This window comes from Manis javanica, chromosome 5 (assembly GCF_040802235.1).
Source record: "Manis javanica isolate MJ-LG chromosome 5, MJ_LKY, whole genome shotgun sequence".
In the NCBI taxonomy this organism is placed as follows: Eukaryota; Metazoa; Chordata; class Mammalia; order Pholidota; family Manidae; genus Manis; species Manis javanica.
Genome location: NC_133160.1, coordinates 89,573,497 through 89,588,945, shown reverse-complemented (window position 1 = coordinate 89,588,945; position 15,449 = coordinate 89,573,497). Strand labels below are relative to the sequence as shown.

Below are 15,449 nucleotides of genomic sequence, written 5' to 3'. Positions count from 1 at the left end.
TGTTTGAGCAATTTTGGTTTGCACAATATATTTTTGTTTTGTTTTATATTTGTAATGATAACTATAGAATAACTTTGTGTTGGCCACCCCTCTGGTGCCTAAAAGTTCTACTCTCTGGAGCTTCCTGGCACCTAGAGCATTGGTAGGGGTTATAGTCTAGTAGCACTGATGTCTGCTCAGAGAAAAGAGCACTTTCATGTGTCCCAGCTGCAGTGCCTGCCTTCAATGCCAGGGCCAGTGGGTCAAATGGTCAGGGAGGAGCATCTGCTTTACACCCTTATAGCTGCCTTAGGTGGGGCTGCCCTGTAGCTGGCCTGGTGCTATGGCAGGGGTAGTAGATTTGAAAATATGTGCCAGCCAGGAGAAAGGAACAGCAGGCTATGTATCACTTTGGGGTGCCTCTGGGCTTCATTGTCATCCAGTGGGATGGAATGCCTGAATCTCCTGAACATTACCAACCTGCTGGGTTGAGGGCACCAGGATAATTTTGTCCACCTTTACTTTCTCCTGAGCAGCAAGTAATCCTTGCCCCTTTAGCAGCCCTCTTGCTGTTGAGAAGTCTTTCAAAGTGCCCACCATTTTTTTTTGTCATGGAGTGGCCAGTTGTGGGTACCTTGTCTCCACAAGCAGCTGGAATCTCAGTCTCTCCAAGTAGTCCACCTGTCTTTGCTTTCCAGAGCACCATGTAATGTGGGTTCATGCTCCCAGAGCAGAGCTCCAGGGGTGGGTGTTTAGCAGCCCTGGGCTTCTACTCCCTCCTGCTCCATTTCTCTTCCTCCCGCCTGTGAGCTGGGGGAGCGGGAGGGCTTGGTTCCCACTGGATCTTGGCTTCGCTACTTTACCCTTTTCTGCGAGGCCCTCTCTTTTCCCCAGATCTAGGCTGTCTGTCACAGTCTTCTTTCTGGTTGCTCTTTCAGGATTAGTTGTATTCGCTGTGTTTTCATGTATGTGTGGTTTTGGGAGGTAGTTTCTGCCTCACTTCTCATGCCGCTATTCTTTTCCACCTCCTACTTTTATTGCATATTATATATTATGTGTGTTTTGCCATCTCCTCTAGATTTTTTTTTTTGCACAGAGCAATTTGTTCTTTTGAGCTTTTTTTCATAGTAGTTTAAAACAATAGGTGGTTTAAAATGCTTATTGATACCAGTATTTAAGAGTGAATATCTTCTTTATGTTAACTCCCTCAAAATGTCTTTTAAAAATCCATTTAATCTGCAAGCCACTCTGTATCATTTACTTTAGTCACTTGTAGTAATAAGGAATTTCACTGATTTTTTTTTCATTTCTTAGAATTCCAACATGCTAAATGATGAAATGACAGATGAGGTCATTTTTTTATGTACTTTTTTATTCCTTTTTCCTGTTGAAAAATATTTGTTGAGAACCTTCTCTGTGTGTGTGGTGGTCTGGAAGGTAAATACAGAAATGAATTCAGGAAATCAAATAATAAGTAGAAATTGCTTTTTGCTACATATTAGACTTGAAACAAAGGGAGTTACCTGCTGATTTCTTATTTATGTTCTAAGATCATTTTTGTTTAAGAATCAGGATGAAGTGTATGGAATAAATATGTTTTCCTCCTTGAGCAATTCCCTTGAAAAACTAAAAAATTCCTTCTTATTCTTCTGTTTCAAAGCTTCTGTGATGATTATGCCTTTGAGTCCCACCTCCACCATGATTTAAATAAACTTCCCAATTCCTCTACTTGAGGCAAACAATCTCAGTCCATTTTCATTGCCATTTCTCAAAGGAGGTGTCCCTGCCAGTACTGATCTTTTCATTTCCTAAGTGAAATAAAACAAATTAAAAAAAAACACTATTTAATATTAACCTTTAGAAAAAGGTGCCAAAAGTTAGAGCAAGAAGAAAACGGAGTTAGAATTTAGGAGACTGTTTCACTTTACTCTTTTGGTGTAAGTGATGGAATTGGTCATTCACCATAAATGAAACACAGTGTGGAAAAGAATAAAAATAAAACGTAAAAGAAAATCATCCAGTATGATGGTTGACATACTGATCACTCCTTTCAATCCATAGACTGACAAAGGAGTATTCATATGAATTGACATGACATGGTGAGTCACAGACCAAAGAGTGTCAATTAACTTGTTTAAGTTTATTCAGAAGATTAAACTGTTCCTACATACAGCCGCTGACTCAAAGATTTCGGGCAGGAATGTATTTTGGCAACCATCTAGGAGAGGGTAAAAATTATTTTCAAACTTAAGCAAACATTGTGGGTGGATCCATCTACATGCTGAAAATATTGAAGTCAGTAGTCATATTTTCATTGGCTTTGTGTGAATTCTGGTACTAGCTGGGAGACAGGGGTAGACAATATTGCTGGGATAAAATGGTTAGAACTTTGGAAATGAAATCCAGAAAGCCCAGAATATCTCCAAATATTGAGAGTGCTTTTTCTGGAAGTAGTTAATCCAGAAGTTGTTCTCTTTAAAATCCCAAATGTTCTAAAAATAATAATTCTCCCTGCTGTGCAAGATGCAGAGCAATTCTGTATAGATTATACTGATGGAATATCAGCATTCTGGGCAGATAGGGAGACTTACAAGGTATAAAATGGTTAGGGCTTTCAAAATTTAGTTTAATTAAACTATTATTTTTGAGTCTGTAGTTTGAGCAAATAAGAATATTACTTCTGCTATGAGACAGTGATCATTGTAGGCATGCAACGCTGACCAGGTAGAAGCACACAGGAGAGTAGTGAAGAAAGAGATGACAAAACAAGTAGGCTTGGCATAAAGGAGAATCTGTTATCACATGTAATCCTTATAATACTCCTCTTTGAAGCAGGTATTATTATGTTCATTTTCCAAATCAGAACATTGAAGCTTAAATAAATTAAAATACATATTCAAAACTTAAGGGCAATTACCATTTTCTTTTTCACAGCTAAATCTCACTTTGGCTATTCCTCATGGATACATGACTCTGTTGAAGGGTTCTATTTGCAAACCACAAACTGACTGTAACTTGAGGGGACCCTGGAATGTATAGACAGGGTGACAGGGTTTGTTTGGAATTGGGTGAATAAGCTGGAAAAACCAGTGGAGGAATTAGGCCTATTCTGGGAAGTTTAGCATCAGAGCTTATGTATTTCTCATTAGACTTTCAGTCACTTGTATTTCCATTCAAATTTTCATATTCCCTAGTGACAAAGTCTTAATAGCTTCAGCCATTATTTTGTGAAGGTCAAGCAGGTTATTAAATATGTGGGAGGTGGTATTAACAGCACTGTTTCAGTAACTGAGGATAGCTGTTAAGACTTTGTGTGATAAGTATGTGCATGTATGTAAACACACATGCATGTTATGTACATAAGCACATTATGTTTTTATTTAATTTTGGTGAAATATAAAGACTGAATTACAATGGATAGGTGTGATTATTTTGGGCTTAAGACTTTTTTTATCTTTTTGAAAATCTAGGACTTCTTTAGATATCATTAAGAAGAAGTGTATGAACTAGATGGGCTAAAATATTAGAAGTAGTTAAGACTTTCTGCCCAGAGTGAACAAATCTAGTCCCTAAAACTTGAACCTGAATCTTAAGCCTGAACAAAACCTAATGTTTTTCAGGAGTTTTATACTTAACACTTAACTATACAAAGTGCTAGACAGACTATTAATTTCCTTCACATGTATTCATCAGTTTTTCCTCATAAAATAAGCTTAGGACCCTAGTCCAAGAGAAAACGCAGGAGCAGTACTAATGTTTCTAACTTTATGAAGCTGAGATTTTCAGTAAAAACGTTTTGGGCATATAAATAACCACTGAAGACTTTGCTATATGTGTCACTTTTAAATTACTTTAGAGTTGTATCATAGACAAAAATTTAGTTGCTTCCTCAGATTTATCACTTAAGTACCTCTTCTAATCTCTAGGAACAGCTTGTCACATTTTCTAGAAAGGAAGAAGGAAGCATAATTGACAATGATCCACTGAATTTGTCTTCATGCTGGGAGTGAGCACATTTACCACCTTCAGCATCCTCTGTCATTTTAGTTTCTTCTTGTACTTTCTTGAACTGATTGGTAAAAAACCAAAATTATTTGTTCATAGTAAATACTGTGAGTTTTCTCCAAACCCAAAATTATCTGAAGACAAGAAAGGAGTGGAAATGAATTAGTTGTCTTTAACTCTTTGGGGGGCTCAGGGGTGAGATGGAATCCTGGGGATACTCTCTTACCTCAGGTGGTAGGACACACACGTGGCTCTGCTCATCTGAGCTCAAAGAGAAATAATTAGTAGTTGATTTCTCTTCATTTACATATTCTATGCTGATTTTGAAAGCTACCTCAAAAGGGTGTAAGCAAGAATTATGATGCATCAATTTAATGTTAAAGAGCCAAAGGCCGACTTCTGTGCCCTAGAAACATCCATGCAGCACGCTGAGCAAACGCCTAGAACTCGAAGCCTGCAGGCAGAATTTTCCTGGATATAGCCTCTGCTGCTTTTTCCTATTTGCAGTTCTGGAAAACTGCAAGAAAGCAAGATGCCAATCATAGGGTAGATGCCCTCTGAGATAACCATGAGGCTCTACTTTCTAGCAAGTGTTTCTAGTTGCTATATTTTCTGATAACTTCTCAGTTAGTTACTAGTGAACAATAAGTACTAGTCAAGGCAAATTTTAACACAGTTGGGTTCTGAGAGCTCTATGGGCTGTGTGTGTCTGTGTATGGGGGATGAGAAAGGAGGTTTGTAACTCCTTAGCCAAGTTTTATAGTTGTCACATGTGGGAGTTTCCAGAATCTTAAAAGGCGGTGAAAGTATCCTGTACGTTCACCATGTTTTAAGTGGTGAAGACTTAACATTGTCCATGAATGGAAATGGAGGAAAATATTCATATTCTTTGTATCTTAGTGGAAATTGAAAAATATCCGGAAGCCCAGGAACCTCCTCCTTGATGCATTCTTGCCGAGAATGCTGACCCTGGATTGTGTCTTTTACTCCCATACACCCCAGGTGGGAGTGCTGATCTTACAAATGGCTTAGCATGCTGCCTCGCCAAAGGAGTACCAGCATCTGTGCCATGCCAGTCCTTCTGTCCTTCCAGATGGACATGACTTATGATTTAAGTTCCAGATATAAAAATGGTATATTTATGATGGATTTTTGGGTCCCAGCTTTTCACCTGCCTAGGGGTTGGAGTGGAAACATTTCCAGTCTCTGAAGAACAACATCTCCCTGGAAATGGACTGTATCCATTGGTTCCCTAAAGGATGGCCTAAAGGATAAGAGGGCATTTTTTAATCCACTATAACATTGTCACTCTAGCGTAGGGAAGATGTCATATAAATAAAAGCAAAACAGATGTAGCTTCTATACAGACATCAATAGTGTACAGTAGTTGTTAAGAGTTCAAACTGGATCATCCAGCAAATTCTGGGATGCCACCTATTAGCTAGCTGTGCAATACTAGGTAATTCATTTAGCTTCTGTAAACCTTAATTTCCACATATGTACAGATGATATGTATTATGTAGGAATTGGGGAGGATAAAAATAAATAAATCAGCACTCTGTCTAGCATCTAATAATGTTAGCTAGAGTAGTAGTATGGTTATCACCAGTATGATTTTTTAAAATTAGGAGTTTGAACCTAATGCCCCACTATATGGTCACATTTATTATATCCACACACACGTGCTCTTTGGGTGCATTGTATGACAATGCCTTTATCACTCTCTAAGTGATTTGTCTAGCCATAATCACCATTAATTCCACTATAGTATATGCTTTTATCTGGTTTTACCTGAGCATGTAATTACAGTGCTATATAATTTGCTTGTGGCTCTACTGATCTCTGTTCTTAAAAGCATAGATCATTGTTTGGACACACATCTTTATGGAACATTGAACTTAATACTATTTTTTAAATTTAAAACTTTTCAGTTAGTTGTATATTACATATCATGGTAGCCCTTTGTGAAAACTTAACTCTTTGGATATACAACTTCTTGTGGAAAAAAGAGGACAAATTGTGGTTGTGGTGGGTCAATGTACTTGTCCACAAAGTAAGAGCTGGAAACAGAATTAGTAACAGTTCTTAAGGCTCTAGATTAGGTTCTGTTTTCCATGCAGTAAAACACTGATCACCCAGTTTTTTCCTCCTAGGATCTCTTTCTGCATTCTAATTAGATCAAGTGGAGCAACTTTCACCAGACGTTTTTCTTTATCAGATCTTTCCACTGAGCCCCAGGAATTAGAGCTGTGGTTCTTCCTCACAATTCTGCAGTTGTTAACTCTATTGAAGTGATACTCCTCAACCTTCCCTAACCCTTGGCCTGGGAAATTACTGAATATTGCAGGCAGGAGATGGGAAAAGAATGGCACAAAAGGACTAGAATTGGCCAGGAAATATTGGAGAAAAGATATTCACAAGTCAGGATGATGAGAGAGAAAAGATGGGTGAAGGTGTCATGCACTTAATTACAACATAATTCAAAATTCAAAATCCCCTGTGAAAACCATAGTAAAAACTCTGTATTCTCTATGTCTGGCCCCCTAGATTTTTTCCCCAGAAGCAAACAATTTAATTAGTTTCTTATATATAGTTTTATATTCCTCCACATCTGTATCTTTTTCTATATCTATATGCATAAATGGTAACTATATACTCTGTAATTAACCTTGCTTCTTTCATTTAAAATATATAACTGGGAGATTATGCCATGTTAATACCTAAAAATCCCCCTATTTGTCTGTACATCAACAATGATATCTATTCAATCAGTCCCTGATTATTGATACTCAGCTTTTTACCATTACTAACCGTGCTGCATTGAAAAACCTTGAACACATATGAGTATGCTTCACTCAATGTCCAGTTCGGAAAACAGAAACTGCTCCATTCTATGATGACAGGGGTTTAATATACCTAGTTCTGTCATGAGACAGAACTAGCATACAAATCATGAGAGGTTGTTGGCACAGCTGGAACAAGGGGCTCTTAAGCCAGTCCTCAATCCCGTGGAGTGTCTCAGAATTGGCAGGCCCTGGGAACTCTTCCACAACCTCTGTGGCTACTCATGTAATACTTATTTCAAAACATCTCATACTTGTGATTCAGGGACCATGAAACCAAAATCAAGAAAAAAATTACGTCCAAAGAAACTGCCTTTTCATAAAATAGTCAAAAGAGACAAAAAGATGGCTTCATTTGCACTTCTGCCTCCTCAGTTATAGTTGATTTCATGTAATTGATGGAACCTAATTTGGTTTTGGAGCCCTGATGCCCTAGGAGTTTGAGCAACATTGATTTTAGTTTTCTAGACTCTACAGCAATATATGAAGGTACTCTAGAAAAAAGCAGGATTTAAGGGTGTGTGTCAATCCAACAGAGACTACAACTATTCCTTTAATTGATGATGATATTCTAAAGAATTCAGAAAATCACTTACAGAAACACTGAAGGTAAAAGTACTATTAATGTGGCTAATTGAAATTAATGGTTTTTATTGACCAGTAATATTTGGCTACTTTAGTTCAGAGCAACATCCAACCCAACTCCAACTTACTCTCTTTAGGCAAAGAAGATGGTCCCAGAGAAGCAGAAGCTTCCAGAGCAAACAGGCAGCGGAGCTTAGACACGTACATACAGCCCAAGCCATAGTGACTCACACAGGAAGGTAAGGTGGTAGTAGGATTCAAGAGTGATCCTATAGCCCATAAGTGAGGGAAAAACAGTGGAGAAAATGGGGGTAACAATACCAACAGTCTAGCTACTTGGTAAAATGTTTGGTTGTTGGAAGTAATAATGGTAAAGGATTTTCTCACAAAAGTTATCAAGAGTAACTGTAATGGACACAAGATGCAGTGTAAGCAAAAGGGCATTATTAGCAATTGTTTGGAATATAAGGTAATGGTGCATGACGTTAGTAAGCAACCAAAATGTAGAAATAAAGCATAGTGGCTGCTGTCATGCATCAGTAGAAAGTAAAAAAGGCATGATTATGCTGCTATTAAACTAGCGTGGTTAAGATAGGACTATATATTTCCTTGTTGTTTGCATGTAGAAGACAACAAAGCCTGGTATGAGCAGGAGCACTGAGGAATAACTCCCAGAAATAATGTGTTAAACTCTCTTCTTAGAGGAGACTTTAACTAAAAGCAACAATACTACAACTTTAACAAAGAAGCAACATTGTTTTGACTGTAGAGAACTGTGGTCTGATTTTTCTGAGGATTTATTTGAGGGGATAAGTACTAATGCCTGGGTTAGGTTTTATCAAAGGCTGACATTATTTTTCACATCAAAATAATTGCCATCATCTTTGACTTAGCATTTGCTTCCTTTTTCAAAAAAATAATTTAAAAAACATTCTTAATACACATTTTATAAACTCTATCATCTTGACCATTTTAAAGTGTACAGTAGTGTTACGTACGTTCACAGTGTAGTTCTACCAATCTCTAAAACTCTCTTCATCTTGAAAAACTGAAACTCAATATCCCCTAAGCAACACTTCCCAGTGTTCCCTGCCCTGAGCCGCAGCAACCACTGTTCTGCCCTTTGTCTCTCTGAATTTGGCTCCTGTAGGGTCTCCAGTGATTGGGGTCATACAGTTTGTCTTTTTTGTGGTGGCTTATTTCACGTAGGGTAATGTTCATCCACTTGGTAGCATATGCCAGGATTCCCTTCCTTTTTAAGGCTCCTTGTTTGCTTCCCTTTGAACTGGCTTTTCTTTCTTCCAATCAACATCCAATTCTTTAGAAACCCTTTGACTCTACTTTCAAAATTCCTGCAGAGCCAGTACTTCTCAGTCTTGCTCCTGTTGCTGCTGGGGTCCCAGCCCCCCATGGCTTCTCACCTGTATTTCTGCAGCTGTTCCTCAGCTTCTTTGCTTGCTCCCTTCGTTGCTGTCAACCCCAGCTTCTACAGACATCCTTCAAAAATCAGGTCACCTCTTTACTCAAAATTCTGCAGTGTCTTCTCATCATGCTTAGAGAAGAAACCACAATCCATGCCTCAGTCTACAAAGCCTGAGAAGCCTGCAGCTCGCCATCACCAGTTCTGCCCTCTCACCACTCTCCCTTCCTGTGCCCAACCCACACCGTCCTTTCTTCCTGTTCCCTGGACTGGCCGGCAGGGTCTAACAGCAATGCCCTTGCACTGGCATTTCTCTCGCTAGGTATCTCTGTACGCTATTATTTCCTTTAAGCATTTCGTCGAATGTAAGCTTAAAAAACCCTAACCTGATCACCTCACTGAAAGTACAGCCCATCTTACCACACGTGCTATCCTTTCCCCAGTCCTTTTCCCCTAACAGTTACCAGCTTCTAACTTGCTATATTTATTTATCATTTTAATAGTTTATTGTCTATCTCCCCATGCTGAATATGTACCTTTGCCTGCTTTGTTCATCGGTGTACCCCAAACATGGAGAGTTATTCCTGGCACAGAGTGGGCATTTAATAAATGAATGTATGTTTTTACTGGAAAGATTGCTTCTTCACACTGGAAGCAGGTTGGCAGGTGCTCTCATGGTTGATGCGATGATACCAGGAAGTGATGAGGAAGGAAGCATCCACCGTGTCCCTATTTCTAATCCCTCCTCTACCCATATTCTCACCATCAGTGCTTTGTTTCTCAGAGTCCACCTGCAAGGAGTGTGGGACCATCTAGGGGTTTTGAGATCTAACACTCTAAATTCAAACTCCATTCTCTACTGATTGAATGGCTTGGTGGCAGTCTTCTTATACCTGGATTTCTTCATCTATAAAATTGGGGTACTATTAACTGGGGTTCCTCATAGGATATAAGAATTAAATAAGAAAAAGCATGCAAAATGCTGAACACTTTATGAATTACCTGTAGGTAAATATAATGCAAACCAGTTAAAGACAATGCATTTAGGGTGTTATGCATTCCTCTATAATCTCATTTGTAATTTTAATTTTCTTAATAAAATTGTCTTTATATAAGTAGTATAAAGATAAATTTCATCTGAGCTTAGATCTGAATTATTATGAGCTCTGAAATACCAATACATGAATTATTTTACCATATTGTGAATTCTCAAGATAAATCCCTAGTCAAGTGAAATGAAAATAACATATAATACACATAAACACGTGTATAGTTTTTTTTACATACAGTAAAACGTAATATCTGATCAAATATAAGAGAGTTTTTATGATCTATTTAGATTTCCATGGTATTGATTATCAAGACATGACTATATGTCTAACTCAATTGTATTTTCTCAATTAAAAAAACTACAAATAGATAATGAGCTTTTCATAGGTCTACCTTTCAAACAATACTTCATTATTTGGAATTTCTAGTTTCAACAAAGCTTCTGTCTTAGCTAAGCTCTCTGTGCAATACCAGTTTAATTTATAATTTGATATTCCAGTTAGCTTCAATTTCTCAATCACATACCTGAATTAAGCACTTGTAGTATATTTTAATCACTTTTTGGAAAAATATTTGCATAATTGATTAGTGACTCTTGATATTGTGGTAATTTCTTCAAGAACATCCTTTCATTAAATGTGGAGATTTGGACCAATTGGAAATTACCCTTTTTGTTATATAAATCTGCCTTTCAATTTTTGAACCCTTTACTCTAATGTTCAGTGCTATTTACCATTGTGAAAACTCATTTTGTGTGTCTGTATTTGAAATGAACAGAGATATTACCAAGAAAATGACCAATAAGCCATAAAGCTGCTGAACGCATTACTAGTGTAATTTATTTGTTACTGGGAAAGTTTCATTGTAGACTACTTTGAAAGAGAGTATGGGTGTGTACGGGGCAGTTCTCTTGGTATAAGGACTTATTGTCCTGTCCACAATTTATTTAGAGTTTCTGCAGTAGCTGTTAAATAAATGTGAAATTAACACCATTGTGTTTAAAAATGTACTACAGGAATCTGAGCTTTCAGTGGAATCAGTTAAGAAACCTGAGAAAGGTGTACAAGAGCAAAAGTTTTATTTCATCCTCCGCACTTGCGTAAGAAAGCAGTGCACGTCCGGTAAGGCGTTCAGACCTGCAGCTTCATCAGCACGTGGAATGGCATGGAAAAACACCCAAGAAAAACCTTCTGCAAACAGGCTTCCCTGAAGAGGATATATTCAATCTCTCCACTGGGATTGGATGAATTAAACCCAAGAAAGGAACTTAACAAATTGTATCTAAACAGGATGATTTCAATTTGAATTTAACTTTTCATCATTCTCCGATACCTGCAGAGGATTTTGAGTCAGTTACAAGGGATCTTGGTCAAATCCTTTGATGTAAACCATCTTTTTAAAACTTATTAAACAAAGGCAAAAGAGGCACATGGTAGAGTGGTTCTCTGTGACCTGTGGGCTTGAAAGGAAGGCCCTGGCTCTTAATCTTTCAAAGACTTCAGATAATCACAAGAACAGATTTCAGGTATGCTTCCAAGTGCATTTAATTTTCACTTTGATAAGTGGCATGTAGTATATAGCCCATTTTTCTTTGGTTTTCAGTGGGATTAAAAGCTCTTCTTGAATCATTTTATAATCTTGTGAGAAGAAGGTGCTTCAGAGCAGCTAGTAAGATATATAAGACTATAGCAAAACTTTGTTAATTGTCTTTATAAACACTTTAAGGATCTTCGGATCAAAGGGACCATTCATAGAAAACATTTATAGTTGCTAAAATAGAGTATGTGTTCCAGTTTTGGATTTTCTTCATTTTTATTTTAGTTATAACTCCTTTTTGTGGTGAATAAGAGAAAAATCAAAAGATAACTATGAGCTGGTCCCTTCCTAGAAAGCAGGTGTTGAGGATGGGGATAGTCTCTAGTAATGAATGAGGTAAGGTAGAAGCAGAAAGCCTTTGAGTCATTTGAGTCTAAGTTACTGATAGTTGTCTTTGTTAACAAAAACTCATAGGGCACATAAAAATAGGATATGGCTACAGATTATATGTTCCTGGATGATACAACTCAATTCATAATCCCAACAAAAGAGGACATGAAATAGTTTGTTTCCAGGGAAGTTTCACATAAGAAGTAACAGTGCCTCCAGATGGCTCCTAATATGAGAATGTATTTTCAGCTTTTGCTCACAATCAGTATATCATTCTTTCTGACAACATTATATTCTACCCAGGGAAGGGTGTATACCCCTTTCCTCACAGTAGAAATGACATAATAAATAGAATTTTCAGTCACAATGGAGAGAAAGACTCAAAAGCATAACACCATGGTAGAAACCAGGAGACCTTTCCCAGTATAGGTTGCGGGTTTGCTCGGATGAAGGGACACAATGTAAGGGCTAATAACAGTGACTTTAAGATCAGTCAGACTTGCATTCCAACCTGTGGATTTAAGCAAGAACTGTAAGCCTTCATTCCTTCTTCTACAAATTGGAAATATTAGCAGTTAATAAATAAACTCATACATTGGTATGAGAGTTAAGTAAGGTAATATGGCATAAACTGCTTAATGTAATGCCAGTTTTATAAATGCTCAAGTTTGCATCTGATCTCATTTGCCCCAGCTAGCCACTGGTAAAGGCCACAGTTTAAAGTAAATTTGGAGCCAGTTCGTGTGCAGTACCTGAAAGCTTAAAAAGCCTTTATGTCAGGAAACAACACTGAAGTTTGAACCACTGAGAGAACAGAAATGTGTGGCAATCAAGAGTGTCATTAGATTGAGGAAGAAAAACAGCATGGACTGAACTAGAGAGAGGATTAAATGTTTCCTAAAAATTAATATAAAATTTGTCCATCCTTTGTTATCTAGATTTATGACAAAATTAACTGTAGAATGACCTACAGATGGCTCTTATTCTAAAGCATGTATTCATTTGTTTTCAGCCTTTACTCTTCATCTGTCTTGAATTAATAAACCTCTCCAGATCTGAAAAAGGCAATCTGGGTGGTTTCTATATGTTTGCTGCTGTCTAGACTTTGATGCCCAGAGAGAGAAGGAGCTGAAAAGGAGGACTCCTTAACAAGCCTCTATTTTATCTATCTATGTTAGTGTTACCTATACACATTTAAATGTATTGACCTTAAAATGCTTTGTTCCTAAGTATGGCTAACTATATTATTTTAGACTTACCTGAACTTTCATTCAATATGGGTCTCCAGGGAAACAAAAGAATCCTCTCTCTATTCAGCTCTCATCACTTTTTTGAGCAGAGGAATTGGAGAAAGAAATGTTGGATTTGTTTCTGTCTGATCACTTTCTGGCTATGGAGCCGCCATTAAGTGAAGCAGTATTCTTGGATCGTTCAGGTCTGGTTGGGAAAGCAGAAGCCATTCTCGGTCTATTTAGTGGAAAGAAAATTTATATAAAGAATTTGAGGCTTAGATAATTATTGGAAGATCAGCGAAAGCGGAGATCAGAAACAGCCCTTTCAGGAAATCTGGAAGTATAGGATTTCATGGGAGCCACCAACAATGATTGTTGTTGCCAGCAGAACTGAAATAGGAGCACAGTGGAATGTACGTTAATACAGTGAGCCAGACCTCATCTGTTTTCCTCTACAGATCTTGTCTGCATCTCCTCTTCCCTGTTTTCTGCCCCAGGAGGCTGACTTGAGTGGGTTACATTGGTGGCCCTCCTTGTCCTCTAGCTTCCAGTCGGTTTGGCCGAGGAGGAGTGCTGACAGGCTCTTAAAGGTGGGGAGAAGAGTGAGGTTAGAGTGGTCACCCTGCCTCCTCTCTTTCCGGGTTGCTTCAGGATGTCTGTGTCCCTTGACTGCAGGTGCTTTCAGGTTAGCCTTCTCTCCCAACATATGCCTTCTGTGTTTTGGTAACTGTTCCTTTCTCTTATCCTTTCAAGTTATGGGATGATAAGAGTTCTTCTTAACCCCAGGATCCTACACTATCCCTTGTGATTCCACTATATCCTACAAAATCTTTTTAAGTACTCCTTTAGTAAATAAACAACTCAAGTTATTCTAACATGAATGTGCCAACTCTTTTCTGTTGGGAACCTGACTGATATAATAATTCATACTGTAAGTGTTCCCAAGAAATCCACCTTAACAGTGTGTCTGGAACTAGGTGGCTTACATTTAAAGGAGCTCATGGATAACTTCCTTGCCAATAGAAAAGGTCACGGGTAATCCATGACTGTGGAAGAATCTTCCGTTCTTGCATTGTCATGCATGACAGCAGAAGATAAGGTACAGGTGAGGGGCATGGGAATTGGCTGAGGAATTAGTTGTTTTCTAAACAATAGATTGTAAGGATTGTGGAATCACCCTTTTCCCTTTGGGCTTCCAAAGGCATAAACAGAAATTGAGATCTATTAACATGTTATTAAGAAGGGATTGGAAGGCTACAGGGAAGCTTGGAAGTCTTTCCTTCCCTCCTGAGGTTTCATATCTGGAGGATGAGAGTAAGGACTGCAGAGTTGCAACCCAATTAAATTTTCTGTCTTACCACCTTGCTCATTCTAAAGCAGAGACACTGGTGGAAAAAAATGAGACTTCTGGGTTGATGTCATGTGGGAAAGTGTGGGCTGAGGTCGAGATTTAGTAACTGTCACCAAAGTGGTTTGTTTCCAGGGTTCCAGATTCTTAAATTATTTTTTTTCATTTATTCAAAGTCTGGACAGCTATTAGAGGTATGAATCAATAACATGTAAATCATCAGCTGTGCAAACTCCTCTGTTGACAGATAGCCTTACCACTTTTCAGTCAGTTATCAAACTATGAAATAGTATTGCTTTCCCCATTCACCTGGTCTTGCCTGAGGGGTTCAGCCCTGGGCAAATTCACTCTGGATTCAGTGAGATGGAATAATGATAATGGAAGGCTGGGGGTAAAAAGGGACTCATACCAGCTTTATTCCCATGGTAGTAAATCGAGCACTAGAATCCCATCTGTTGCCATCTCTGCCCCAGGCTCTGCCTCTGCCCCTGCCCCAGGCTCTGCCCTCACTTTAACCTCTGCTCCCCTTTCTCCTGCTCTCTTCCTCTCTTCTCTAGGCTCTGCTCTTAGCACTGAGGAACCTCTTTTGATAGAAATGCTGGCATTAATGGCTTATCACCAACAGGTATACAAGTATTCGCCTGTGTAGTAGGCTAGCTATTACACCATCGCAGGTACACAATGGATGAGATTAGGAACAGGTGAGAATCCTGGCCACAGAACTGCCATTCTCCCTACACTCTACCCCTCCAGGATTCTCACCTCACAATCTACGTGCCCTCAGTCTTTCATGATGGTCCCTGGTGGAGAAAGCTGGAGCATTGTAACCAGATCCCACAATAGCAACAGAGGCTGTAACAACATACAAATAACAACAGAAATTATGATACCAATGACAATAACATTATGATAACAACAGTTGTCCCAAGCTTGAGGTGATCAGTTGCCACCAAGTGGTCATTCCAGTCACATTCAAACCAGTTCTACTCAGATGAGTCCATTACTCGCACTGTCCACGGGAGGCCAGTAGCAGAACTGGTAGGGAGCTCTATGCACACCCA

At 38.5% G+C, this 15,449-nt stretch overlaps 1 long non-coding RNA gene across 2 annotated transcripts in view; it reads left to right on the top strand.

Moving 5' to 3' along the window:
* Window positions 1–11,327, top strand: part of LOC140849377 (uncharacterized) — a 92,774-nt gene extending 81,447 nt beyond the window's left edge. For both annotated transcript variants that reach the window (XR_012131110.1, XR_012131109.1), the window contains 2 exons: window positions 7,550–7,651; window positions 10,898–11,327. This is a non-coding gene — a long non-coding RNA (uncharacterized lncRNA). The remainder of the gene's footprint in view (window positions 1–7,549; window positions 7,652–10,897) is intronic.
* The last annotated feature ends 4,122 nt before the right edge of the window (window positions 11,328–15,449 follow it).